At 34.1% G+C, this 26,591-nt stretch overlaps 1 protein-coding gene across 1 annotated transcript in view; it reads left to right on the top strand.

The window, feature by feature from the left end:
* DACH1 (dachshund family transcription factor 1) overlaps positions 1–26,591 on the top strand; it is a 414,702-nt gene that overhangs the window by 124,997 nt on the left and 263,114 nt on the right. The window lies entirely within an intron of this gene.

The following is a 26,591-nucleotide window of genomic DNA, read 5'->3' as shown; positions in this document are numbered from 1 at the left end:
GAAATACCTTGTAGGGGAGGGAGTGGGTAAAGTGTTTCTGGAAGGGTCTAGATAGTAGATATTATAGGCTTTGCGAGCCATATGGTCTCTGTTGCAACTACTCAACTTTGCCACTGTAGTGCCAAAGCAACCATGGAAAATCCGTGAACAAATGAACGTGGCTGTGTTCCAATAAAACTGCATTTAGGAAAACAGGTAGGCAAGATTTGCCCTGCACACTGTAATTTACTCACCTCTGCTCTAAAGAATAGGGAGCCAACAGATGGCTTTTTAAGCAAAGAAGAGGGGTAATTAAACCAAAGGTCGAACTGGGGCAGGAGAAGAGAGAAGGAAGGGCAGGGATAGATTAGATAGAACCTTTGAAATAGAGCTGATACATTTCGTGAAAAATTCAAGGTAAATTCAAGAAGTGGGCTTTCCTATTCTTGAAACTGGATGAAACAGTAGATAACGATGGAATCAAGATCACTAAAATCTTGGCAGGCTGGAATGGTAGATCACATATAGGTAATATAAAATTAATAGAGGTGAATGTAAGATCCTGTATGGGAAGAGTTTGAAATGGTTTATTTAATAATATTATGTGTGAAAATGATTTGGAGATTGTAGTTGACTGCAAGCTCAATTGTGAGTTGACACTTTAAGGAGGCAGCATGAAAAAGGAAAAGGGCTCTGAGATTACCTCAGAAGAATCCTTGGAATTACAAGAACTAAAAGCATTTATTCTATCTGATCTTAATAATAACTTCTGAACAATAAAGCCATGTGTTTTTCTCTTTATGGAGAAGTGATTTTGAGAAATCCAGGGCTAAGTTTCTTACAAGAGGGCATCCAGTTTAATTGAGCATATTTTCTCTTAATTTCCCAATATTTTACACCCAAGTGATTCTGACATAGAGTCTACTATTATTTGAGTGTTAATGCTACAGCCATGAGAATTAGCTAGGATGGCTAATAACATCTATAACAACCTTACATACATACATGTATGTATAATATATACCCGCATAATATTTAAAGGAACAGATTTAAATTAGACAACATTGCACAAAAGAAGTACACATCTCGTTTGAATGGATTTTTTGACTTTGCATGCATGACCCCTATGCTTATTACAAATATATTCAGAATTAGGCAACTTGTCCTTTATGTGATTGAAAACATATGTTTTACACAATTTTTTATTGCTTCTATGTACTTAGCTTTTAACCTAGGAAAAAGAAATGTGTAAATAGCTTAAATGATTCCTCTTGGAGAACAGGTTTGTACAGAGTAGAGTAGACTGGTAGCCCCAGGTGATAACTCTTGCCCTTTCTTGGAACTTTTGTACCTTTGGGTTGCTTTATTTTTCTTGTTATAAAATTAATAAGGCTGATCAATGCTCCTCGTACCATAAGGGAATGTCTTTGATCTTACATATTCTTTTATAGAAGTAATACACATATCCAGAATAATTTGGTAAGACAGTTTTTGAGAAGACCAGTAATAAAATGTTTATTCCATATTATTAGATTTACAGTGCTGAATACACAGCATTTTTACATGAAGGTGGAATTAGTAGTGTATGTTTCTGCAACCCAGATACCCATCAGGTTTAATCTGCTTTAAAGCCTTGTTGTAAACAATTTTAGGAAGTACTGTAATTTTTGTTGTATGTTGAATATTACTAATTACCTAATGTTGTTCTTCTAGCACGATTGAAAACTTCATCGCCTTACATATATACACTAACGAATTTGCATGTGCCTATTTTATTGTTAACTGATGCTAAAGTTTCTGTCCCCAGGTCTCTCACTGTGCTTTGTTATCCTTTTGCATAGCTTCCATAAGCCCTGAGTAATATTTTAATAATATTAAGTGATGTAACATAAATAGCAGTGTGTTGGCATGGAAATAGTGTTTTGATATCTTCATTTGATGGATATCAATACTGATTACTCCTGATGGACCATTATCACCTAAGACGCTTGTCAGGGTTATTGCCATATTGATGTTTTCCTTCCAGAAAATATATTTGATTTTTTCAGGAACAGTGTCCTCTTATTTAATCATTACTGTGTGTGACTTTTGAAATAATTATCTCAAAATTATATGCTTGAAATGAAATTTTACCTAACCTAGATTTTTTCTGTTCCTCTTGACATTCTAATCTATCAATATTTTCTGTCATGTGTGTGGCCGAGAATGTGGACTTTGGTTCAGAAATGCCGGTTCAGACCTGATTATTAATCAAGACATGGGTATGAAAAATAAAAAGAAGCTCATTCATTTGGGGAATAATTAATTTTAACCAAGTTTGCACTCTGGGACTTGAAACAGTTTCACCTCATCTGTACAACTGTTTAATGCAAAATCTCCAATATAAGTGAAGTGCCCTAGGTGATCTGTTGAATTTTTCTCCCTTTTTTGTCCATCACTCCTAGATCTTTTGTGTTCTGTTGCTCATAATTCCTCCATCAGTCTGAGGTGAATTATTTTATAGCACAAAGTCAATAAAGAAAATAAAGCCTACCATATGATTTTCATTCACTTTCTATGGAATGGAATAAGGTAGCTAATTATCATAATTCACTTACATAGTTAAAAAATCTCAGTAACAAAACAGAATCTGAACAGGTGGTTTGTATTGAAGAAATAAAATAAGCTTTATTATTTTAGCCTAGGACAATTCTTTTTCTATTACACATTACTTGGGTAGAATAAAGTAGACAGCTCATGCTGAGAAAACTGAAATGTAGAGAATGCAAGGGTTAAAACGCAGACAGTACACCCAGGAGTGTCACAGGCATGGATCTCTGAAAATTACGATGAACCATCCAATTTGAATGAATCAAAAGCATTAGCTGGTCTGTTGTTTGCTTTCAGTTTTGAAAGGCATTTTATAAGTTGAGCATGCTAATGATTTCATATCTCTGATCACATTTATAAAGGCATTTATTTCTCTTATGTTAAATGTATTTATAAGGGTTTAGTGACAATTACTTTTAAGTAAATTTTATTTACTTTCTAAGTTTAATTACTTAACAAGTATATATTTTTTTCTCTTTTGAAGCACAGTTTTTGTAAAGTGAAAATATTTATGATTATGCTGGTATAGTCCTTAAGGTCCCCTACTCATTTCCTTAGACTCCTTGAGAATGACATCCACCTAAAGGCATCTCTCCTCATAATTTGACACTTAACCTGACATCTTTAGGTTTGAATTTGGGGAATTCCAATTTTGGGTTCTAAATATGGAAGCATTTCCAAATAGATATGATCATAGTTTTGTCAAGTATAAAAAAGTAAGGTAAAATCCATAGTATTACCAAATAAAATGTTCTGACTACTGAAATTAAATCAAATGCTTTCTTTTTGTACTGGAGTAGATGTACTCCATGGAAAATTAGTGCTTTATGAAAGGCACTTCTTCCTATTTTTTCATTTAATTGACATAAAAGAGACAGTATGTATTCAGACGCAGTCATTTTTGAGAGTGCTGATACATTCGTATATTTTAATTGTAGAAGTGCTGGACATGAGCAGTGTTTTGCATTAAATTCCACACCTGATCACATGCCTGTTGGAAGATTTCCAGAGTATGCTCTGGAAGGGACTGTTGCTTCCAAGTTGTGCCACTGAAATTAAGATCTACTCCCCAGAGAAGACAAGTGAATTAACACAGTATGCTTTATGCACAATGAAAACAAACTGATCTGGGTTACTACTTTGCTTAGAACTGTGAAAAGTACAATAACATGTACTTACAGCTGAATGAGTGAATTCTATTTTTACCTTAAGCATAGAATCGATGATTTACTATGTGGTTTTGTTTTAGATTCTTCTGACATGTTAAGATTCTCTGAAAAGGTAGTTAGTTATACTAACTCTATTCCAGAGAAACATTCTCTGGCCATTCCATTTTCAACTTTTTATTACACATGAAATAGGCTAATCATTGATAGCAAGATATTAATGTTAAAAAATCAACAAAAGTGTATAGCCTACCTCTTTGTATTTTGCTTGCATGCATCAAACACATTTTAATAAAAAGAAATCATCAATGCCATACCATTACCAAACAAACAATAATCACTCAGACATGAAGAAGTATTCAAAGACTAGAAGATTTTGGTGGTGAAGACAGGGGAAATAATAGAAATATGCACCAGGGCTGTTGGAATATCTTGTAGGGAATATCTAGAAAATTAGATTAATCAAGGAGCAGACATTTGGAAGAAAGTTTGTGTGAATGCCTGACAGTCTTGCTCTTTCCCTCATTTCAAATGTTGGCAGGGTAGCAGGCAGCTCCAAGGGAAATGTGCTCCTTTCATACTTGAGTAATTGATGAATTGTATGCAATATGCAAATGAGAATCCATAAATCTTATGAATGACAGCTTAATTTATGTGAGCCTTAATGAATGCAGGATTAGATTTTAATTAAATATCCTCAAAGGCACCCTGAGTAGTAGATTTTTTAGGCCTTGTTTTTTGAAAACTTGTTTCTCAAGCAATACATCTTACAAAAGCAGAAAATGAGGCAAAGGACTTAACCTATATTTTGGTAGTAAACATTGTTTCATTTCACATAGGAAACAGCAAATTCAACTGATAACTCCTTAATAAAATACGTACAGATCTCTTTATTTTGTACACATTTCACTAAATTTGATTACTTTTAATTACTGTTGGTCTCTGATATCATATGCTATTTTTAATTATAAGAGAGTTATTAAAACTTTACCAAAAAATACACTAGAGCTGAAGAGTTTTTTAATAAAAGATTGTATTAGATAGATAAACATTCGAAGTATCAAATCTAATTTGACTAAAATAAAGTCTTCCTAACCATTTTTTCTTTTTCAAAATTGCCTCTCTAGACAATATCTAATGAGATAAGATGATAAATAAGACTATTTCGTACATGATATTTAATAAGGAGAATTGCATACTAAAATTAGACTGAAATGATGTATACTCCTGTGGAATAGTTATTTCCTTTATTCACTTTAATACCTTGAACTTAAATGTAGGTTTTCCATTGAATGTATATAAGATGACAAACATCATTTTACATTTCTGGTAGGCATCTACTTTTTGAATTAGAATTTTCCTAATTTAGTTAGGTTAAAATGCACATATGATTTGGTGTTTAGAGATCTTAAACATTTGTTTCTTTCACTTCAGGTATTTTCTTGTTAAATTACATTGGGCTTACTTTTTAGTCCCCATTAGTTGTCCCAGCTAAATCAGTTTTAAACTCTGATATAAAAGTATTACTTTGAGTTTTTTCTTGGTAATGCTACAAGTGCCTATGTGAATATAAGTAGAAAAAATTACACATTTTTCTCTCTTAAGTGAAACTAACTTATATAGCTTCAAAATGTAGTTTATTAAACTTCCAGTGTTACAGGATGAATAAATTCTGGGGATCTCACGGACATCATGTTGACTATAGTTAACAATACTGTAGTATATGCTTGAAAATTGCTGAGAGTAGGTCTTCAGTGTTCTCACCACACACACACAAGATATGAGGTGTTGGATATGTTAACTAACCTTATTGTGATAATCATTTCACAATATACACATATATCAAGTCATTAAGTTGTACACCTCAAACATATACAATGCTATACATCAATAAAGCTGGGGAATAATGCAGTTTGTTCACCTAGTGTCTGTATAGGTGTGTAGGTGTGAATTTCATTGAGAAGAATAGAAGTTTAAATATGGTAGTCAGTCAGAGGCTTTTACTAGAGCTGAGCTTCTGAGGTGGAGGTATCTGGAAAGGCCTTGAAATTACATGCACAAGTTTTGGTATATAACCATGTGTTCATTTTACTGACTTGATGAGTATATAACCTTCCACAGGTTTTCAAAGGGATTCATTATCTAAACAAATAAGCTACTATAATGAACAAAGTAACAGCAAATACATAACTTACTGAAGCAAAGTATATCTATGTAAAACCAGACAAAAACATGTAATCCATGCCTTATAAACCATATATCTTTGTAAAGGATCAATCGTGTGTAAACATGCTTTCCTTAACTCTTTTGTTACAAATTTCTTTTTAAATACAGTATGATTTATTTTCAGAACAATATTTAAGTAAAATATCCTGCATTTTTGTTTTATTTTCCATGATTATTGCCATCTTAAATATTGTGGTGAATTAAGGAGCCCATTTCTCTAATAATTATCATCAATTCTATCTAATCTATTTATGCAAAGAACACCTACTGACCAAAGTTAAATTTATATGTGCAAATAAGATGACAAAATAGTTCTAGAGAAGATATTTAAAAGTATTTTAGAAAACAACAAAATTTAACTGACTTTAAATTTCCTGTAAAGTTATATTTTACATATGTAATTTAATGTAAATATAGAGTTGCAAATTGTTACATGTTACTAAATTTGGATGTTCAGTTTTTATTTCAATCTGTCATTTTACATATATATTATATACGTATTACGTAGTTCATACAATTTGATCAACTATATTGTGATTGTGCCAGTCCCTTTCCTTAAAGTTAATAAGCAAACGTAAGGTAACATAGTGGACTAAAAGAAGGAACGAACTTACACTTGAATGAAATTAGAGTTTCTAAGATGAGCTTTAAAATTAGAATTTCATATTCAAGTCAGTTCACATTTATTTTCTCTCTCTTTCATCTTCTTTGTTGAAACTCAACTGAATCTGTGGCTTTATTTTCTTAAAGACTCCATTGCTCAAAACAGTTAAATCTGTAGCAATAAAAATACGTTTTTTGGAGATAACCCTCTTATTATGGTTTTGATGAGACTTGTTTGGCTGGAAAATTTTGAAACCTTTTTTGCTATACTAATTTCATTCCCAAAGCAGTTATTTTCAAAATTTTGGTTTTTAAATACTTTTAACAGGTTTGGTTTGACTAAGAGATAAGTTATAACCCACACAGACTGCATATATTTTTGTCTGTCATGGCATTCTTTGCCAATTATAATATCCCTTGCTTAGACATATTTGCATTTGCAGTTGGGATTGTTGGAGAGAATTGTTTTTTCGTAAATCCAGAAGTTATAGTTAGTTGTGATTGACCTTTATTATAACATTGAGATTCATTGATGAAGAAATATTTATCAGTTGAGTAATTTAGACTGTCAATTCTTTGGAAACTTTTATTCCTCTAATGTGGTCTTCATTGGAGCTAATTGGAACTTTCTTTCAAAATCAAAATGGCCATAAATCATACAGAATTTTATTTGCTAGTTCCTTTACTATTTTTTCTCTGTTTAAAACTCTAGGCATAATGTAGTTAGTTTCACTTATTATTAAAGCTAAGATAAATTTCCTATGTGTTGTTAGATATAAATAATTAATACTTGATTCAGCTGACTTTGAAATGATTCATCTACTTTGCTGTGTGTGAAAGTAGGAAAAATTTAGAAAGGGAAGTATATAATGTCTATGCAGCATTTCAAGAGAGCCTCCAACTCATTTTGAACAACAGGTTACAGAGGAGGTTTTAGGTAAATTTTTTTTTTTTTTTTCCGGTTCGCGGGCCTCTCACTGCTGTGGCCTCTCCCGTTGCGGAGCACAGGCTCCGGACGCGCAGGCTCAGCGGCCATGGCTCACGGGCCCAGCCGCTCCGCAACATGTGGGATCTTCCCGGACTGGGGCACGAACCCGTGTCCCCTGCATCGGCAGGCAGACTCTCAACCACTGCGCCACCAGGGAAGCCATTTAGGTAAATTTTGATGATTTCAAGGTTTTGTGTTGGTCAGTTGGAGTAATTTAGTAATTTGAACTGGCACGCATCAAATATATTAATCACTGTAAATGCAATTACATTGGTTTATACACAAAAAGATCACCTAGCAGAGATTATTTGCCTAGTTGAGGATCACCAGCTGGAGCTGTCCAAGTATAGAAAACTGTTTTCAATACATTTTTGGAGAAGGTTTTCAAATTACTTTTCACTTGAACTAAAGGGGATAAATATAGTCATAAACCCCTTAGAAGTTCTTATGATATACATCGTTTTATATTTGAAACTTACTTTGAAGATTAAAATGTTTGAAATAGTTCCCATTAGATAGGAATTTATATTTCTGCTTTTCTTAGGTCCAAGTGAATGCCTGCAAATTGTTTTCAATACTGAAAAATCTATTCAGTCTATTTGAAGAATTTTTGCTCTACCCATCAAAATATTCTGAAAGGAAAGTGAAAACAAAAATACAAAATAATAATCTGTCATTTAAATTGTTAATAGAAGAGGACTGATATGGGATTAGAAAATTAGTTTTAAACAACTACACCTTAGTAAATCAGAGTCTGTCAGCCATATTTTAAAAAGAGCAATCAATATTTGAATCTTCTGTTCGGTAATGATTACAACCAAATTTAGTTATTGTGTCAAATGCAAGTGAACATCAAAAGAACTTTGCAAAATTACTGCTCAGATAGCTATTTATCTGTGCTGTCTGAATTTGTAAAATATCTTAAAACATGACAGCAAATATTTGGGGTACCAAGTTTACTAAGATACATCTTAGTACCTTTAATTTTGTTTAAGATAGATAAATGTACAGCTGTTCTCCAATGTTGACACCATAAGCTATGGGAAAAGATTAAAACAAACCTGGAAACTCCTAGCACATTCTGCTCTTCCCATTTATAGAAGTATTCAGATGGTCCTGTGGCACTGCTTCACAAAATCTCCAAATAACCGTTATTCCATCACCAACCCCGGCTCCCAAGTATTGAGGGAGGGACGATCAGAACTCTCCCACTTATCCTCTGCCCATATGCCCACATTCAACCTACTTACTTGGAGAAAACTGAGAATAGTAGATTTAAACCCCATTGTTTGGATGCAGATACTGAGCCCAGAAACTTTTGGATCATACTAACAAGCAAAAGCAGAAACCTGTAACTCTTGACTCAACATCAAAACCTCTTTCCTCATCTTGTGAAACTGACTGATATATTATGACTGACTTTTTAGTTCTTCATCAACATATTTAGAACTCTTATTACTGGGAAGGTGAAATAATAAATGAGAAAATGGTGTATATCTGCTTTGGAATCATTTTAAATGAATAAAAACTTCTATATTGATATAAGCCACACTCACTACAATGATATTTGTCACGTGTTATTATCTAGGAATACCCTTCTTTCAATTTTCAACCAAATTTCAACCCATTTCCTATCAAGAAAGCTATTAAATAATTTTTTTCATGTTCAGTATGATTTAGTCACAAGAGACTGCAATTAGAAATCCACAGGAATTTCACATGTAAGGGACCCCATCTCACACTCATTGAAAGGAAATGCCATTTTATGAATTATTTTTTAAAATAAAGAAACAAGCAATCCTATGTTTCTATCCAAAGATATGAAATCTCATAGGAAATCTGCATTTGTTATCAGTCTCAGGAAGCTTCAAGGTGGGGGACTCTAGTGTTATGAGGAGGAAACAAAAATATACGGAACTTAAAATCATTAAGAATGTCACGAAGAAAAGCAAAAGGAAGATGGTTTCCTCATTTTATCCTGTGTTACTATATATAATATAGAAACTTGTTTATAGCAAATGGCATATGCTGGCTGCATACTACTAAGGAATATTCCCTTCTAATAAAATATATAAATTATTCAGAATAATAACTTAAAGGTATAAACTTATAATTACCTAAGAGCATAGTTTCTAATTTTATTATTATAATAGATACACTATTCAAAGGAATTATTAAAGCATTCAGGCATATACTCATAACTTTAATTGTCTATATTAGACCCCTTAAGAAGTAAAATGCTTTAATACACTCAAGAATTTTCATCTAAAATCTTTTATATGGATGTTATATATTTTTTCCAACAGAATTTTAGGGAACAAAAAATACTAATAGAATTTCTGAATTGTTTTATGATATTACAAAATAAATAACAAGATAAGTTAAAAAAAATTCACTGGGATTTCCCTGTTGGTGCAGTGGTTAAGAATCCGCCTGCCAATGCAGGGGACACAGGTTCGATCCCTGGTCCAGGAGGATCCCACATGCCCCGGAGCAACTAAGCCCGTGTGCCACAGCTACTGAGCCTGCACTCTAGAGCTCGCGTGCCACAACTTCTGAGCCCATGCACCACAACTGCTGAAGCCCGCGTGCTCTAGGGCCTGTGCTCTGCAACAAGAGAAGCCACTGCAATGAGAAGCCCGCACAATGCAATGAAGAGTAGTCCCTGCTTGCCGCAACTAGAAAAAACCCACATGCAGCTATGAAGACCCAATGTAGCCAAATATATATATATATATATATATATATATATATATATATATATATATATATATATATAATAATTCATTGCACTGCAGATTTAGTGAAACAAAATTGGGAGAAAATAAGGACTAGTTTTTTTTTAATCTTCAAAGGACTCGGTGATTATTTTTGTTCTTTTGAGATAGTGGCTGAAAATGAAAAATTGAGATTGACCCTTAATTGTAACATTGCTATCAGAAGCCTCTAACACCAAGCTGATTTTAATGTATACAAAGTCATATAATTATAAAATTTGGAATACCCCTAGTTACCAAATGAATAAAAGTGGCATTTAAGTGTTTGGCCCTTTAATCCAGAGCCCTTAGTAGATGAAAATATGTTCATCTTTTACCTCCCCTAGTGATAATTATAATTGTATTGTTGGCTCACATTTCTTGACTCTTGTGTAATTTAGCTCTGTCAGCATTAATCTCTTGGCTGTTCACATCAGTGGAACTAAATGTCTGCTTAATATTATGTAGGTTAGACGGTTGTCATCCTAGTTGGGGAAGAGCAATGAAAGAATTTACTGTAGTATTAATCAAATGTATTATAAGGGCACTGGGCCTAATATCTGAACATTTATACTACAGTGAAATCAGATTTTATCACTTGCATGTTTGGAAATAGATTTTTACTTTCTTCGTGTAGAGGATCAGTGATGGATTTGTTTCTTAAATATCCATAGGTTACTTTTCCTTATTTTTCCAACCAGTGTTATTATTGTTTACTGTACAGTATTTATAACAGGAAATAGCAGAGGATCATCAAGAGAAATGCTTTTTATAAAGCAGATTTACATTTTCCTTTCAGTGTTTGATCACAGTTATATTTATCTGGGGGTAGGAATATTCTGACAGGTATGGGAGGGGAACTGCTTGATATAAAGTCACTACTGCAGGAAAATGAACCTTTTGGTAAAGACATCTTAGTTTGAAATGATAAGTAAAGTACAGAGAACATAACTATGTGCTATTATGTATCATTTTATTACCTTTATGCTGATCTTGATCTTTTATATGGATAGCAAAGCATTGGCAAAGGAAGACTAAATAGAGACATTTGTATAATACATCTTCGGCTGCAATGTAATCCTTACATCGAGGACTAGTTAGCAAGCAAAGGATTCATATTTCATTAAAATACAAAGAGTATTCTTTATAGAATCTGAAAACTTAAACACTGTGGAGTGCTTTGGAATTTTAAATGAATGGTTTCCATTTATATTACATTTTAATTTACTTAGTCAAACACATTTGTTAAACATGATTATGAGCTGAGCCTTGAACCAGACATAATGGCTGAAAATAGGGCAGTAACGTGTGTCTTTTGCCTGAGAGACAGAACAGATCATATTTGGAGAATGGAAAAGGATGCTGTTCAGAGGAAAAGATTTAAGATTAATAAGACAGCAGGCAAATAAACATTATTGATAGGTCGGTAGAAACCCAAACTTCTTATACTGCCAAGCTCTCAAAGTTCATCTCTTTCCTTTCTCTCCCTTACAAGCTGAAATCCAGCCATACTGACTTTCCTTTGTTTTCCTGATCAGAACAAAGTTGTTAGGTTCTTTGTACTCACTATCCGTTTGCCTGGAACTCTTCCCTCTTTTATTGCACAGCTGGTAGCTTCTTAATACTTAAGCCTCACCTTCTTAGAGAAGTCTTCCTTGCCCTACTAATCTAAAGGCACCATTTTCGTAGTCTATTCATCTATTTATTTTTGTCTTTCTCTGCCCAGAACCTTCCCTGGTAGGTATCGGGTTGACCAAGAAGTTCGTTCGGGTTTTTCCATAACATCTTACAGAAAAACCTGAATGAACTTTTTGGCCAACCCATAAACTTTCAATAAATGTTGAATGAATGACAAAACAGCAAAGATAAATACAGGAGTAAAGGTGGAAACAGTCACTGTATTTCAGTGAGGCTTCAAGGGGCAGTTACTTTTTAAATCCAATTTTGATGGAAGAAGAGATGATAACTCCTCTCTCACCCAACAGGAAAAATATTGATAATGACATAATACATACAAAGCATGGAGGCTGTGAAGACAGTGTAGACAATATCAGGCAGTCTTGATTTCTGGAAGAGAATCTATGCATTTAACTCCAGCACAACAAATATTAATGTGCCTGTTACATATGCATGAAATTGTAACGTGAATACAAATGTAATTAGTTGGTGAGAATTTGGGCTAAGAAGTTGGTAAAGGGGCCAAAAGGCCAAAAGAAGAGGCTTCGAGATGCTACAGTAAGATAAAGGAGTTGTGGTATTCCTTGAGCAGCAAATCCTATGAACAAATTAGCCATTCTCATATTAGGTCAAAGGCAGCCTTTCAAAGGTGGCCTGCAAAGGTTTCATTTATTTTTCTTCTTGAAAAGTAGCACCAGAGGTTGCATTTACACAGAAGAAGGAGCCTGTTTTAAATACAAATAATCATAATTTAAGCTTTTAACCTTAATTATCAGTTAAATTCTCGAAGGCTTTAGTTGATTGTTGAAAGCAAGATACTAAAAACTGTGGATGACAGAGGTGATGGGTTTAAATACCAATGGAAGGAGTAAGAGCAGTTGAGAAAGAAAGCTCAGGGCTTCCCTGGTGGCGCAGTGGTTGAGAGTCCGCCTGACGATGCAGGGGACACGGGTTCGTGCCCCAGTCCGCGAAGATCCCACATGCCGCGGAGCGCCTGGGTCCATGAGCGCACCGCAAAAAAAAAAAAAAAAAAAAAAAGAAAGAAGGAAAGCTCCACTAAAAGTGGAGGCATGAGAGCTGCCACGTTATAATTTTCCGGAAGCTTGCTTTGCTATTACTCAATCATCTTGCCCGATGATCTTTATTTGAAAAGTAGTGGGTAGGATAGATAGTACTTGGGAGATGTTGACAGAGGAACCAGTTATTTGGAAATAAGCACCTAATTAATGAAATATCAAATGAAATAGCAAATAAAATGAAAAAGAAACGGTATCTTTGAATACATGACTAACTAGACTTGGGATGGAGAGTGTGTTTCAGTGATGGGAATCATTGAATTTCAGATTAGAAAGAGGCCTCAGCAGTGAGTGAGCTAAAACCTGTACCAAACGCCAGTTGTCTGTTTTACAGTATCCCTGATAATTTGAATAAGTGGTCCAACTTCTGCTTGACGTCTGAAGGGACAAGGATTTCAGAAGAAGATAATTTTTGCCTCTATTTCTCAACAGGTCCTTCCTATGTTTGGCCGAAATACTCTTCCCCTTTATCTTTAAGCTCAGACATAAAAGGAATGAATTCAATCTGTCTTTTATTTGGTTACCTTATATTAAATGTTGTAAGTTTCCTATTATGTTCTAATCTCCTTTCAAAGCTTTTATTTTTCATGTGGACCATACCATCTCTTTTTTTAAAAATTTATTTACTTAATTTATTTTTTATTTTTGGCTGCATCGGGTCTTCGTTGCTGCGCGTGGGCTTTCTCTAGTTGCAGCGAGCAGGGGTTACTCTTTGTTTTGGTGCACAGGTTTCTCATTGTGGTGGCTTCTCTTGTTGCAGAGCATGGGCTCTAGGTGCGTGGACTCCAGTAGTTGTGGTGTGGTGGCTCATACTTGTGGCTCATGGACTTTAGAGCTCAGGTTCAGTAGTTGTGGCACATGGGCTTAGTTGCTCTGTGGCATGTGGGATCTTCCTGGACCAGGGCTCGAACCCTTGTCCCCTGCATTGGCTGGCGGATTTTTAACCACTGTGCCACCAGGGAAGCCCCCATATCTTCTCTTTCCTCTTCTTTTGTTCTGAATTTTGAACCCTTCAAATCTGTATTTATTCTTTTCTGGTATATGCTAAGTGATCAATGATTTTTTTTCAAACATCAGGAGTCAACAGCCCTGAATAGCAGCAGACAAGGTCAGAATGGCTTACCCCCTCGGTTACTCTAATTAACATTCATTGTCACACTTGATTTCTGGGATTTTTTTTTTTTAATTTCTTTGGATTAATAATTCCTGATATTTTTAGCTAAAGAAAGGAAAGGGGTGTTAGTCTCATCTAACATCTGAGATTTGAGTGGAAATAATGAGCCTAATGATTCATATGGCAAGTCTCAAATGTAACTGTACATCCAATGGGATATATCAAAGAATGGGCTATCATTGAATTCAGAAATGGTAGGAATCTGAAAGAAACTAGATTTTTTTTCCTTTGACTTTATATTTATCTTCCCCCGAAAGTTGTCATGAAACGCACAGTTTACATTATGATAAAAAACTTACATACTATTTAATGTAAAAACATTAAAAAGTATAAATGAGAAATAAATCTAAGAGATGGAGTTATACTTGAGCATGGACTAATAGAAATAAAATTTTATAATACTTGACCCTTTGTTTCTTACAAACTAAGTGCCAGAGATAGAGGCATGGTGTGTGTGTGTGTGTGTGTGTGTGTGTGTGTGTGTGTGTGCGCGCGTGCGCGCGCGTGCGTGTGCACACGATTACATACTCAGGTCCTTGCAGTATCTGAGAGACTGTATTTTCATTTCTGGTCATCACGTTAGCGAACTAATCAATGAGGCATGAACTGCTATCTGCAGTGAAAGAAATGAAAAATAAACCAGAGATAATCCCTCAGTTAAAAGGTTATTCTGTGTGATAAAAGCTATTTTGTTAATTTATTTACTTACTGGTACAGTGAGATAAAGTGAAAGTACAATTAGGGAATTCTCGTTGAAAGGATTTTAAAGGGCAATGATGACTTAATATTTTGTATTATTTGATTGACACTTAAGAGTATTTTTAAACTAAAATTTTTTGTAGCACATAGAATTCTAAATTGTCTTGCTTTAGTTTATTGTGTATTTTAAATTTCATACATAATTACATAATATAGTTGATTATTCAATAAAAATAATCCTTAGATGAATCATAACATTTAATATTAGATCCCTTAATTTAATGAAGGATGGTTATTTTTCAGAAAGGTGGTTCCTGTATTTTAATGTATCCTGGTAATTTAATGTATAGTGTATAATTTTTTGAAATATTAATTTATTTCTTCTCCAGGTGATTTATCCCACAAACATAACTTTATTTTTCAGTTAGTTGCCAGACTGTGTTGAATTCTGGAGAAATATAAATAAGTAGAAGATAGTTATTGCATTTAAAGGCTTCATGTGCCTAGACAGAAATGATACATAAATTATTATACTGACTTGGTAAGTATTATGGTTGTGGGTGGAAGCTGGTGAGCCACATGTACATGGGAGATTAGGGAAGGAATTGATGTAAACTGGCTCAGGGTTTCTCCCATGGACAATTGATGGAAAGGGCATTTTAGGCAGAAGGATTAGCATCTCCAAAGCAAGGACATATGAAAGTAATTAGGTACCAACTACAGACTGAGGGTGGGAAAGTTTTGAGAAATTACACTGGAAAGAAATTGAGATGTTAGATTTTAAAGTTAAAGGGTCTGGTATGCTATGATAAGAAATCTGGTGAGCTGTGGAAGATTTGCAGAATGCACTGAAGGTGCTGGAATGTTTTTTCTGTATAGATCACTTAGGTCAGTACACCACAGGGACACAAGGGAAAGGACTTGAGATAAGGCAGGAGGCATGTGAATGAAGAAAAGGGTGAATTAAGAAATATCATAGGTAGAATCAATAGAATCTGGTGACCATCGAATTGAGAAGTAGAAATTACACTAAAGGAGATAGAGGAATTGGGATCACCCCTGTGTCTGGCTTTGGAAATTGGATACATTATAGTTTATTAACAGATATATGGAATACAATAGGTAATGTGATGCAGGTTCAGGGTGAAAGATAAAAAGTTTACTTTTGCCATTGAATTTGAAGTGCTTGTGACATTTCAGATGTCCAGTACACAAATGGAAAGACAGCTTTGGAACTCAAGAGAAAAGGGATTCCATATATATGTGTTAGCATACGGTATTTGTTTTTCTCTTTCTGACTTACTTCACTCTGTATGACAGACTCTAGGTCCATCCACCTCACTTAAAACCTTTTGCACAGCAAAGGAAACCATAAACAAGACGAAAAGACCACCCTCAGAATGGGAGAAAATATTTGCAAATGAATCAACTGACAAAGGATTAATCTCCAAAATTTACAAGCAGCTCGTGCAGCTCAGTATCAAAAAAACAAACAACCCAATCCAAACATGAGTAGACCTAAATAGACATTTCTCCAAAGAAGATATACAGATTGCCAACAAACACATGAAAGCATGCTCAGCATCACTAATCATTAGAGAAATTCAGATCAAAACTACAATGAGGTTATCACCTCACACCAGTCAGAATGGCCATCATCAAAAAATCTACAAACAATAAATGCTGGAGAGGGTGTGAAGAAAAGGGAACCCTCTTGCACTGTTGGTGGGAATGTAAATTGATACAGCTACTATGGAAAACAGTATGGAAGTTCCTTAAAAAACTAAAGCTAGAACTACCATACGACCGAGCAATCCCACTCCTGGGCCTATACCCTGAGAAAACCATAATTCAAAAAGAGTCACATGCCACAATGTTCATCACAGCTCTATTTACAATAGCCAGGACATGGAAGCAACCTAAGTGTCCATCGACAGATGAATGGATAAAGAAGATGTGGCACATATATATGGAATCTAAAAAAAAAAAAAAAAACGTTCTGAAGAACCTAGGGGCAGGACAGGAATAAAGACATGGACGTAGAGAATGGACCTGAGGACACAGGGATGGGGAAGGGTAAGCTGGGACAAAGTGAGAGAGTGGCATGGACATATATACACTATCAAATGTAAAATAGATAGCTAGTGGGAAGCAGCCGCATTGCACAGGGAGATCAGCTTGGTGCTTTGTGACCACCTAGAGGGGCGGGATAGGGAGGGTGGGAGGGAGACGCAAGAGGAAGGGGTTTTGGGGATATATGTATACGTATAGCTGATTCACTTTGTTGTACAGCAGAAAGTAACACAACATTGTAAAGCAATTATACTCCAATAAAGATGTTTAAAAAAACGGGAGAAAAGGGAAACATCATTTCTAATTTTTTAGAAGTTTGTTTTAATCATTGATGAATTAGACATCAATTTCATTTTTAAGCTGATCTAGAAATTATTGTGGGGTATAAAACTTTTCCATCTGAGAACTAGAATTTTGGTTACTTTCTCAGAAACAAGGGCCAAAGAAAGTTAATATTTAGAGCCCACTAATTCTCCTACTAGACTGAAAGTTACCTTTTTACTTACCTAGTCTATTTGAGTTCCTTTCCTCACTGGAAAATACTCTTCATTTATATAACCCATATTCACTGATAGGTATTGACAGCTATTAAAATTCCTGTTTAATGTCTTTACTCAGTGAAATCAGGCAGGGAAGGAGGAAGAACAGTAACATTAAAATAGAAATGGGATGAAGATAATGGCACAAATTGGGAAACTACATTTTTAGATTGGAAAAATGTACCCTTGGAAATCAGAGAATACACTGAGTTAGCTTTTTCCTGTACTTTCACTGTTCACATTCTCCTTATTAGGCACTTTATGATAGTATTACCTTCTTTGACCATTTTATTTCAGATTTTAAAATTTTATCTGCCATGGCATCGCTTGAAGTTGTTAGGGAAGGGAAGATGTGGCTTCCAAAAGTTCAAATGACTTGCCAAGGTCACACATCTAATAAGTGACAGCTTCCTTCTTCTGATCCATGGCCAAGTGACCTATTGTCACTATTATTCAGAGGCACCATGTTATGATGGGGTAAGCATAGGCTTTGAAATGAGAGATACATGGGTCTGACACAAAAATCTGAAATTCATGAGTCATGCTGTTGGACCAGTCAGCTTCAATTTCTTCATCTGAGAAGTAGAGATAATATCTGCCTTCTAGGACAGTTGGAATTTAAGTGAGATGAGATACCTTAGTCACCCCGGTACATAGTAGGTGTCCTGCCTATGTTAGCTTTCCTTCTTCATCAGTCAATTCAGTCTTAACTCCTTATGTTCTCAAACTGGGAGAAAAGAGGAGCAGTGAACCCACTATCAATATCTTAAAAGTTAGGTCAGTTGTTAGGCCAGGAGTCCCCTTGCTTATTTCATTTTTTCACTCCATGGTCTTTCCATCCTTTCTATTTTACGGTACACTTTTAAAATTTTAATCTCCCTTATTGGTGTCCTATATATTTGTTGCAAATATTGATGACAGGCTTCTTAAAAACCAATCTAGAATTAAACCTGATATTATTCGTATTACTATAAGGGGAGTTGGGTGGAAATATTAAACCTGTATTTTCATAAGGAATCATATATATTTAATAAATTGCAGCACATCTCTTATTGTCTGTATTTAGTCTGGCAGTCTCTACAATGTGTGTTACTATATGTAAACACATATACCTACACAACTGAATCTTGACTAATAATTGACTTACTTGAACCAGTTAAAGTATGAAAAAATTGCTATTTTAAACCTTGTTTTACTTTTCAAAATGCTATTATTCTGGGAAGTTGCATTTTAAGGACAGCTGTTTTTACAGTGCCTAATGCCCTGGATTTTCTGGAGTTGTCCCTATTTCTTCATTCAGTTAACATTTTTTGAACTCCTCTTATATGTTGGGCACAATTCTGATTTCTTCTCATTGTTATGCTAAGACCTGTTGTTACTATAACCAAGATCTCATCCACATGATATACCACTAATATTGGACTCACTGAAACTGTTTCTATGAAAGTGTACATAAAGCCGATAGAGGATAATATTCCGGAGGAAATAATATAACTGAGCATCTATTTAAGCAATGCAGTTAGAATTTGAAAGTAATTAATAATAGTTAATTTGTGATATATATGCTATTTATTTTAAGCATCTCTAAGACAATTTGAAAGGGTGTCAAGTAATAATGGAATAACTTATTATATCATCCTTACTATAATATTAGTTTTGTAATATTGTAGTTGAACATTAGGAATTGAAAAAAGACTAAACCTAAATTACTTCCATAATGCTTATTTATGAATATTAGAAACTATATTTTTCTCTTTATTTGTTCCTGGATATAGTCCCTTTTTTAAAAAACTTTGTTATAAAAGTACAAATTTTTGAAAACTGGATTTAGAACAGAAATGCTAATACTCCTTTGACTAAAAGAGGTGAGAATGTTATTACTACAGTTTAATTCATTATTTATCATGCTGCAGTTACAGAAATAACATATCTCAATTAGTAAATTTAAATACCTTAATTGCCTATAGAAGTACATGAAAAAAATGTCTTAAGTGACATTACATTTTAAAACAGGTTACTACGAGAATTTAGTAACATGAATTAGTTAAATGTAAGATCATCTAAATCTATGATCATTTAAATCATCAGCTCATGAATAATCGATCTAGGAACTTTTATTTTTTGTGGGATTGGGCCTTATCTAGAAAAAAACTTTGGTATTGATATAATTATAAGACAACAATAATATGTTTCTGTAGTTTACCATTTATTCCATGTTTTATGCACGTTCAGACTATTGAATTAATCTCCGAAACAATAAAAAGACATTCTTTACTAGAAATAGCCTGCTTTGCCTTGGCTGTGTGGCAAAATGACATTAGGGAACATACATGGTTGTTGAACCTGATTGCTTTAGCAGCCCTCGGGTTGATAGTATCAGGTTCCAGCTTGCCCTGCTGGGTCAACGTGGACCCAGGCCTTTAAAGAGAAAAGTTCAGGGAAAGTTCACTTCTATTGTTTTACCATGGTTACAAAACAGAGAGGGGAAAAAAAAAAAGAAAAAGAAAAGAAATCTTGGGTTTGTGACCTGTTGCTGCCGTGAGTCCTTTTCTGTGTTCTTTCTGTTTTTGTCAATTAAATATTGCAACAGAGAAAATTAAAACTTAGAGGAATCTATAATGAATACAAGCCAAAATATACTCTGTTATCACTCGTAGCTAACCCCCAGATATATTCAATGACTGTTGGTGTCATTGCATCAAGTGTTTAGATTAGTTTAATTTCATTTAAAGCATTATTTCAATTTTTCCTCAGTAAGAAGTTTAAAATTTGTAAGGTTATAGTAGGAAAGATTTGTTGATTTTAGAGGGCAAGGGGAATAACTTATTAAAAGTAATTTAACTTTGATTAAATTTGTTGAAATAAAGTGTTGTTTTAACTCGAAGAGGGAGATCATAATTTATTATTTTATTCTGGCTGTAAACTAAAGCAACATTTTCATTTAAAAGAATTTGTTTACCTTAAATGGTAAGGAGTTGTGATATGTAAGGGCCAGCATGACCTTGCTTGGAGCAAACTGAGTGTTTTTTGAATATAGGTAAAAATTCAAACAAATTCAAAATCCTAAGTTTAGGCTATATTTGCAAATTGTGGAAATTTTGTTCTAAAAATATTTACTAAGTGTTAGTTGTGAGGAAGGTCAATGCCATCTAGTTTACTACATATTTTGTTCTGTGAGCCTGTAAAATATTATGATTAAAGCAATACAGTTGGAGCAGTTATTTTATTTTAAAAATGATAATTTTAATGATACCCATATTGTAGGATGTTATCTGTATAACCCAGACAGAATCACGGCTTGATGATATTTCAATCTAATTTTTGTCCACATTTTATTTTTTACTATGAATTTATGTTTTTTAAAAAGTTTTCAAATGGAAGTTCTAATGAAAATGGCTTTTTTTCAGAAAGCAGATGATTTATTTAAGAATACATTTTCAAATTATTAAATATATATACATTTACATAGATAGATATTTCTTTAAGTAACAATAGTATGAGTCACTTTAGAATTTTTATAGTCATACTTTAAAATACTGTTTTACTTTTTATTTGTTGTGCATGGTAATGCTTAGTTTCCAGAGGTGAGAATTCAGAGAGGGAGGTACATATTAGAGAATTAAGATAACAGAGTAAGATGAATCTTTGTAACTTTTTAGAATGACACTATCTCTGTTATGTGCTCATTTATTGATCCTTTGCAGTTTTGATTAGCATAATTTATTTTCCTTGAAGTTATCTGTGCCAGACATAGAACTGAGCTTTTTCATGATCTAGATGGATAGTAGTGAAGGAAAAGGGAGAGATTTAAGTATCTATTTAAATTAATCACAATGTAGAAAGCACCAAAAACATTTCTTCTGTAAATTTTATCATATCATCTATATTATTCAAAAATAACATTTCTGCAACTCTTTGTATAAATGCCTGAACATACTTCCAGTAACACCCAGATATAACAAAATTTTAAATGGTCTCCATACTGCTTATTTTAGCATCTAAAAGATCGTTTTTAAAAAACTAATTCTGACTGTATTTAGAAATGATGATCTTAATCTGTGATCCACACATTTTCAATATGGTTTCTTCATATGTTAAAATTGGAAAATATTTAATTTCTAGCATATAGCATGTTTAACATTGCTGATTATCACTTCAGAATTAAAAAGACTGCTTGAATAACTATATCAGGCAGCTGGTTGCAAGTAACTTATGACTTTTGAATTCAGAGGTCATCTAGTCCTTCACCTACTGTCAGACAGTACTTACCTCAGCGAGTCAGGATAAATGGCTGCTCTCAGATGTTAAAAACCATCAAGAAAAGAGTCTACAGAGATTTTACCTGATAATCTATGCTAATGTTTAACTCCTCTAATGAGAGGAAGAAGTATTCTTTTCATATCTCATCTATGTACGTCCCTCCTGTTGCAGTTTAAGGGTTGATACTTTTTTTTAATGTTATTTTCCTGCTCTTTATTACTGTGTGTTCTGAATTTATTATTGGACAGATTTTTCCAGTGCATGAACTGTTAGAAATAAATCTCATGCATTTTCAAGAATCCAGCCTACTATATGACCTAAACATATAATGCTTAACTTCAGTGGCCTTGAAACCATGTTTTCTTGCTCTTTAGAACCACTTTCTTCATAAATAAAGAGATATAATTGTTTACTTTTATCTAGAATAACAGTTTAGGGGAATTGCTTGATCCATTCCTGCTCCAGTGCAATGAATAACTGTAATACAAATTGGTTAAAAAACATTTAAGTTTTCTATAATTTACCCCAGAAGCCAACTTTAAAGTTTCTTTCAAAGAGAAATTCTCCAAAGACTCTCAAGACCCAATGCAATTTTTAAGTAAATTGTATGCTTTGCAGATATTCTGCTGGATTCATTTATTCTATTTTTTCATATAAGAATCTATATGAAGAGTCAGGAAAGGAAACGTTGGATGTTTTTAAAGTATTCTGTCATGTGTTTTACTACCTGACAACCTTAAATTGATATTTATTCAAAACCACTTTTTGTCTTTTTTAAAAATTCTATGTCTTTCAACTACGTGCAGTCCAAAAATTTAAACCCCTTAGTGTGGCTTAAAAGATACTTTTTTTTTTTTGCGGTACGCGGGCCTCTCACTGGTGTGGCCTCTCCCGTTGCGGAGCACAAGCCCCGGACGCGCAGGCTCAGCGGCCATGGCTCACGGGCCCAGCCGCTCCGCGGCATGTGGGATCCTCCTGGACCGGGGCACGAACCTGTGTCCCCTGCATCGGCAGGCGGACTCTCAACCACTGCGCCACCAGGGAAGCCCCTAAAAGATACTTTTTGATTAGCTCTTGTTTATTTTAATATCCTTTTTTTTCATAACACTCCCATCCCACTCATCAGATATAGCTTCATGCTTGCAGTCCAGATACAGGGCCCACAGAAATTCTAGCTCTCACTCATCTCTGGGACTTTCTGTGCTACTCTTCCAATCCCTTCCAATATTTCAATTTCCATGGCACTTTTTATTTGAAATTTGGCAAAAATGGGAGGTCCTTGAAATGGATTCCATAAAGCAAAATGCAAGTTTTTAAGAGAAAATCAATTAATTAATTTATCTACACAAAATTATTGCAAGTTCAAGGATTATAGTCCTGTTGAAGTCAAGGGTTGTCATTTTCTTTCTTTTCTATCCCCCTTTAGACACATATGGTCTTGGACTGTATTATATTATCACATTTAAATACTATGATCACATTTAAATGAAAGATTTTCGTGCAATTAAAGTGCCTGTTCAAATCTTTTGCTCATTTTCTACAATGGAATCTTTTCGTCTTCTTATTATTGAGTTGCAAGAATTCTTTCTATATCCTGAATCCAAGTTCTATATCAGATACGTATTTAGTAAATACATCTTTATAAATGTATTTGTAAATACATATAATTTTCTCCCTGCTAAAAAGAAATAGATAAAATGTTTTATTACTCAAGGGCAAACTTTATATATTTTGGTGATCAATCAATATTAAAAAACAATATCCGTATAAGTAAAGTTTGGCTATGAATAAGTTTTAATCATTTAAAAAATATTCAAGTGGGGCTTCCCTGGTGGCGCACTGGTTGAGAGTCCGCCTGCCGATGGGGGGGGCGCGGGTTCGTGCCCCGGTCCGGGAGGATCCCACATGTCGCGGAGCGGCTGGGCCCATGAGCCATGGCCGCTGAGCCTGCATGTCCGGAGCCTGTACTCTGCAACGGGAGAGCCACAACAGTGAGAGGCCCGCGTACCGCAAAAAAAAAAAAAAAAAAATTCAAGAACCATTAGAAAAATGGTTCACAAGATAGCAATCGTAAGCAAAATTTTAAGATTATGTAGAAAAGAAGTTGACTAAAAAAATCCCAATACTTGAAAGACATTAGTTTGCTGATTTGAAGTCTTGCATAAGCGTTTTAGTCCAAAGTAAAATATTCAGTGTCTCTCTCCAGATCTGTATTTGGAAAAAGAGATTATATAGACTAAAGGGTCATTTTCGTAATTAATATGATCATACTCTTGTTTCACAGGAGTACGTTGAGAAGTGAAAAACAATTAATAAATCAACTGTTTTGACTCCACTGCATCAAGCTCATTTTTTTTTAAACACAATGACAATACTTCAACTGATGCCATTTACATTTCTTTTTTTTAATTAATTAATTTAATTTATTTATTTTTGGCTTTGTTGGGTATTCGTTGCTGCACGTGGACTTCTCATTGCAGTGGCTTCTCTTGTTGCAGAGCACTGGCTCTAGGTGCACGGGCTTCAGTAGTTGTGGCTCGCAGGCTCTAGAGCGCAGGCTCAGTAGCTGTGGCGCATAGACTTAGTTGCTCTGCCGCATATGGGATCTTCCCGGACCAGGGCTTGAACCCACATCCCCTGCATTGGCAGGCGTATTCTTAACCACTGTGCCACCAGGGAAGCCCCGTCAAGCTCATTTTAATATTAGTTTTTAATTTGACTTTATGGCATGTCAATTGGTTGATTTGGTGTTATAGATAGAGGTATAGGAATAAACCATGCAGAAGAGATAGTTTGTATTTTGTATGCTTAATGAATCCTTGATCAGGATTTTGTTTCTGATGCTTCTTCATTTCTGGTTTTAGTAGAAATTGCTAATCCCTTGCTATAAAGCTTTAGGGGCCTCATTTATAGGTGATTAGTAACTTTTGAAAAAATAACTTATATTAGTCTCCAAGTATATTATCATTTTTTTCCATTTCAATGAGACTGGTGAAATTCTCTTATGTGCTCTCTTTCAAGATTAAAAGACAAATAGTAGGTTCTGTTTATAAAACACTATGTGCCCTTGAATATTTGTTTGCATACCCATCTCTTCTTCGCCACTTTCGTTGCCCTCTATAGCCTGTCATCATAGTTTATTTAAATTTCTTCATTATCTTCTAGCAAAGGTTCCACTTTCTAGTCTTTCTCCACAACTTCACATTTAGCACCAACTTACATTTCATTTCTTTGCTTCAAGTTGTCACTTTTCTATAAATCTAGCCTTCTAGCTAGGCCTTTAAGGCCCTTGGAAATCTGATTACAAATTATTCTTTTAACTTCATCTTGCTTAGATATAAGAGCCTCATTATTATTTCTAAGCAAATTTTATTTCATGACTGTTTTCTACATCTTTTCTCTGGAATTATTTGCCTCTCCTCACATCCTTTCCAGATTCCAATCCTTCCAGTGAATTCACCAAATCAAATATCAACTATTTTAGGAAATTTATAGTTACTCTGTCTCCTCAGTGTTCAATATCTGCCCTTGGCTGCAATACATACAGGCTCATATTCAAGGCTAGCCCAGTGCAAAGTGGAAATGTGGGACCCCTTATGATAAGAATTCAAAATGGTGACAGCAGAGCCTTAAATCCAGTGCAAGAATCTCTCTTAAGCACAGGCCCAGTCGCATGCTCTGTTGACACTTTCTCAAGAAGTGCTTCCATAGCGTACAGTTCACACCCTTACTGCCTATCACTTACCACATAATATTTGTGGCGTGTATGTGTCTGTCACCCCTAGAGCTTGTGATTTCTATGAAGAAACACACCATGTATTAACCTTCTCTGAAGTTCTATAACCTTATAAATGTCCTCACAGGAAGAAAAGGCTCACTAAACTGTATTGAATTCAATGTGAAGAAAACTGGAGAGAAAAGCATTCAAAGGTGTATTTCTCCAAGACTTACATATTAAATAATTTTGGGAAATAATAATCTCCCAAATATTTTTCAGAAAATAATTTTCAGAAATTAAAATGAAAATCATGGTTTATCAATAAGATCTTTAAGACAATTTCGATAATCAAAGCAAACCTTTAATACTGAAGCAGATTCATTGTAAATGTGAGAACTCAGTTTGAAATAGATTGCAAAGAATCATTTTAGAATATACAGTTTTAAGTTGATTCTAATATGAACATGGATGCATTTTAACATTATTCAACATTTTGTAGTACTTCAAGTAAGAATGCACATTTTATTCAGAAAAATAGAATAAAATTGTGTAGTGGAAGAAAATTACCATAAGCAAATAAAATTATTCTGAAAAAATATCTTGGCCAGTGAAATCATAAGGAAAACATCGTAGTTCATGTTTGTGAAGGAACTAATTTTATTTCTATATCAAATCAGCATGTTAAAAGCATGGAAGATGTCCAAGTAATCACATAACATGTTTTTGCTAAATTTCAGATACTAAAAAAAGAAATAGCAAGCAAATTGAGAAATTATGTCTCACTGTTTTGCTCATTTCAAATTTGAATATTTGCAAATATGCTATCTTGTTGGGATTTTAATTAAGGAGATGTTATTTTTAAAAATGCAGTTTTGTCATTTGTAATAAAAATACAAAATGCATATATTTTGTCCAATAGATTTCAATCAATATTAACTTCTTAAATTTAAGCAGAATTAATAATACATGTACAGCTAGTTTTTTGCCCCTTTCTATTTTCCTTATTCTTCATAAAATCTCAATGAAGATATATATAATAAAATGCCATTTAAAAATTCTGAAACGGGG

Source organism: Delphinus delphis, chromosome 18, assembly GCF_949987515.2.
Source record: "Delphinus delphis chromosome 18, mDelDel1.2, whole genome shotgun sequence".
NCBI lineage: Eukaryota > Metazoa > Chordata > Mammalia > Artiodactyla > Delphinidae > Delphinus > Delphinus delphis.
This window is presented reverse-complemented; position numbering and strand designations above follow the sequence as displayed.